We start from the raw sequence: 4,794 nt of genomic DNA, 5'->3' as shown, positions 1-4,794 counted from the left end.
CAATAGTAGACAGCCTGGGGAGAGAGTCCCAATGCTATCCATAGGGTCCTCAATATATATATTTCTTGAATGAATGAATCAATGATGAAGTCGTAGCTTCATGTGACAAACTGAGTCAAACTGAGTCCATAAAGGCAACCTTAAGAATGCCAGCTATAACTGAATTTGGTTCTTTGCTCTCAAAAAGTTTTGCTATTCAAAATGAGCATAAAATTATCAATGACAAGTGTAATTTGGCAGGATGGGACTTTAATTTCTACTTCACGTTATGCCTTGTTTAAATTTTTTTTAATTAAAATTTTTTTAATGTTTATTTATTTTTGAGAGACAGAGAGAGACAGAACATGAATGGGGGAGGGGCATAGAGAGAGGGAGACACAGAATCCGGAGCAGGCTCCAGGCTCTGAGATGTCAGCACAGAGCCCAACAAGGGGCTCAAACCCACAAATCAGGAGAACATGACCTGAGTCGAAGTCTGATGCTCAACCGACTGAGCCATACAGGCGCCCCCTTGTTTGAATTTGTTATAAGCATGGATTACTTTTAGAATAAAAAAAAGAAATTATATATAATTATATTAATCAAGTAGCCACAAAGTAGCGTTAAGTACCTTGAATTAGTACCACAGTATTTATGTGGAGCTTCATGATACAATTCCTGACTGAAGAAAATTTGTAGTATTTAGTAGTCTTGCTTAAAAAATCTGATAGGTGGTTTAGTACTTGTATTTTCTTTATGGTCAGCAATGTAAAAAAAGTAAGATTCATCTGAAACTGATACAACAGGCTCTCAACAGACACACAGACATAAACACACACACACTTTTATAGAAGTCTCACGTAGGATATTCTCAGTAGAATGAGGTAACACACTGAAGTACATGGTGATCAAAGCTTTGATGTCGCTGTGTATTCCTAATATAGCTGTATTTTTCTCAAAGAGAGAGAAAGGAGAAAGGAAAAAAAAAAAAAAAAGACCGTCTTTCCTCACAGCCAGTAGTTGTTGCATATTTTTTCCCCCAGGCCACATGGAGTATAGTGGTAAATAATGTCATAATTTCCTTTAAGAATTGACATGTGTGTTTAGAAATGTTTTGCAATTAATGGGATATGATATATAAATAGATGAATCAGTTTAATAAATATGCTATGGTTCATATTTTTCCAGTTACAGCTCCTAGATTAAATATAACAACAAAAAATAAGGAAGCTGATTGTTTCTCATTATATGCTTAAATCAAGGGAATCATTCATTATTGATTTGGATACATTTGCAAAACCTACGTGATGTACCCCTGGTGAAATCCTGTGAATGTGAACTCTGCATATTGCTAAGTTGTACAAAACTTCTAAATAAAACACAACTATCTCTAATTTGTTTGCCAAAATAGTGAATCATAGTAGGTTGCTGTCGGTAAGCTAGCAGCCAGTGACGTATGTTCCTTTTGCTTCTCTTTAATGTTGGAGGGGGTGGTTGGAGACTTATCACCAAAACCAAACTACTGGGAGCATTCTGATCCCAGGACAGTTCATGCCTCACACTGCTGATCTTAAACAAGCTATGATGGGCACTTATCACTGACTTAGTTACAATTTGTCTAAATCATGAATATGTCATTTCTCTTTTTCCTTCAACCTTTTTTATCACTCCACTTCCTTTCTCTGGCATATCAGTGTGGAGCCGGCAGGGGGATTAACTGAAAAGTTGGCAACTATAAGAAATAAAGAATATTCAAACTTTGAAGCAAATTACTACCTGTACTGACTGAGCAATTTTTTATTTGTTCGATGGGGATATAAATACAGAACATGTGAGCACTTAAGTGAAAAATTTTAAGGCATTTAAAAATAGTATTTAAAATGGTAAGGTAGTAAATTTTCACTGTAGAAGTCTTTTAATTACAAAAAAGTAGAAAGAATAAAAGTAATGCATTATTCTACTACCTAGAGATTACCACATTTTTCTTTTTTTTTTTTTAACAATACTTATACAATTTTGTATCCTGATTTTTTTCACTTTATCTTATAGTAAGTCACTTATCCCATGTCACTAAGTGACAAAGCTCCATTTTTAAATTGCCAGGTTCATGCCCATTGCTATTTTTTAACCCTCAATTCTGAGACTAAGAAAGACTAATGCATTACTAAGGAAACTCAAGCCATTTTCAGGACAGTGTGATTCCTCCAGGCCTGAACTGATCTGAGCCTGAGATGGGCTTTCTACTTTTAAGTTAATATCAGATTGAAAAGTGAAGTACTTACCACCAAATAATGGTAGATATGGGCTAATGTAAAAAAATACATTCACAATTTAAGTAAAGAAACATCTTCAAATTTTATTTTACATTTCATAAGCATTCCACCAAGCAGCGTGGGAAGGAAGTATAGGTTTTTGTCAACAGCAACTCTTAGAGAAGCTGGGGCTATTTTGTGGAAACTTTGCAGCAGATGGAAGAACTTTTTTTTGCATGTGAGCTCTTAGCAAGCATAAGAAATTAGAAAATTAGTGTAATGGTCATATATAAACTATGGGGATTTGGGTTGGAATAAGACATTTGGGGTACTCTAAAGTCAATTGGGGCAGAAGAATAAAGTCGTTTTTATTTACTTATTTTTTTAAGCTTTTTTTAAAATTTATTTTTGAAAGAGAGAGAGAGAGAGACAGTGCATGAGTGGGGGAGGGACAGAGAAAGAAGGAGACACAGAATCCAAAGCAGGCTTCAGGCTCTGAGCTGTCAGCACAGAGCCTGACACAGGGCTTGAACCCACCGACCGTGAGATCATGACCTGGGCCAAAGTTGGATGCTTAATGAACTGAGCCACCCAGGTGCCCCAGAGAATAGAGTAGTTCTATACAATTTACATGAATGCCAAGAGATTTCTTTTACCTACTACTGTTATAAAAAAAGCAAAAGTGATGGTCTATGAAAGAGAAACTGTTTTGATTGTGCCTTGGTGATACAAGCATAAATGTCACTAAAGAGATACTTGGCCCTGTGGAGTCCCAAAGCCATACAGTTGTCTGGAATCCCACTTTACGTGAGCAGTAGGGCATTTCCTTACAGCCTATATTTAAACTTGGCACCTGTTGGGGAATACCCCTGGCATGGCCTCAGAATCAATGATGCAGCTGTTAATTTCCACGACTTGCTTTAGTTACTAGGAGGCTGCTGCCAGATTGGGGAGGCAGCATGCCATATGGACAAAAGAAGTATCGGAGCACAGGGAATTGCTAGAATATTTCAGAGAGATCTGGAGTAACAGGCCAGTTGGAACAGGTTGTGGCATAATTTATTTCTTCAATTTGGGCCTATAAACGCGATCAGAGGAAAACAGCATGAAATGAAACAGTGATCATTTATTCAAAGCCTATCAGTGGAGTCCCTACTATATGACAGACTTTCCATTTTCTGAGGACTGTGGTGAACAAGATAGAGAATATCACTGCTCTCTCAATTTAAGTATATACTAAACAATATAGCCATCTGCGTTTTTTTGTTGTTGCTGTTTAAATCTAGAAGCTGTAAGTGGAAAAATATGAACCTTGAATATTTACATAGCATATTCTAGCAGAGGAGGAAGATGGTAAATATATGAATAAATAAGAAAAACATTGGAACATGATAAGTGCAATATAGAAAAATTAAAACAGGACTATAAATGATAGGAAGTCACTGGGTGGCTATTTTACACTGGGGGCTCAGGGAAGGCCCGAGGAAGTGGCGTTTAAACTGAGAGCCTAATGACTAGAAGGATACGGCCATGCACAGATGAAGGAGAGGAATGACGGATGATAGAAGCAGAAGCAGCAGTTAATGACAAGGCCCTAAGCTTGCTGTGGTTGAGGAACAGATACCTGACAGCTAGTAATGGGGGATAGATTGCAATGGACTCTAGGGGCAGATGGATGTCAGGTCACCAAGGGTTTTTTATAGGTCAAGGTAAGGAGTTTTTTATTTATTTATTTGTTCTATTATTTTATTTATTTATTTATTTATTCTTTTTTATTTATTTATTTTTAATGTTTTTATTTTTGAGAGAGAGTGAGTGAATGAGCGAGCGAGCTGGGGAGGGGCAGAGAGAGAGGGAGACACAGAATCCAAAGGAGACTCTAGGCTCTGAGTGGTGAGCACAGAGCCTGACACAAACCATGAGAGCATGACTTGAGTTGAAGTTAGACACTTTACCGACTGAGCCACACGGATGTCCCTGGGTATATTCTAAGTGATATTGGGTGTCTTTAAATGGGAGAGAACTATAACAGGACTAATTGAATTACAGCGGCACACTTTACTTAATGTGTGACTTGGGGTGATTTTTACTCATGTGCTCAACACTTAACTGAGTGTTAGCCAGGCCTGGTGCTTGATTCTGGGGCTACCGAGATGTATCAATCATAATCTTTTTCCTGAATGAGTTCACAGTCTTGTGGGTGACTTCAGCGTTTTGAACCTTTTTTCTACTCTGGAAAATGGTAATAATAATCTTCCAGTTGTTTAGGGGATTAGACATAGTGTATAATAAAGATCTTAACAAAGGGTCTGAAACATTATAGCTTCTTAGTAGGTGGTGGTTATTATTATTGTTATTGTTACTCATTTCCATGTGGTTATATAAAAGCTTTTTAAAGGAGATAAAATATAAACCTATAATTATGTAGTATTTCACATGAATTTCTTACTAAAGAATGTGATCAAATGACATATAAGTTCTTTGGAAAAGGTCTGAGACAAAGATATGTGTAAGTGGCCACATGAAGGAAGGTTAAGAACACTATATATCTTTTATCTATCTA

This window comes from Puma concolor, chromosome E4 (genome assembly GCF_028749965.1).
Source record: "Puma concolor isolate L17-30 chromosome E4, mPumCon1.1.hap2, whole genome shotgun sequence".
Taxonomy (NCBI): Eukaryota; Metazoa; Chordata; class Mammalia; order Carnivora; family Felidae; genus Puma; species Puma concolor.
The sequence above is the reverse complement of the archived record's forward strand: the minus strand, read 5'-3'. Positions refer to the sequence as shown.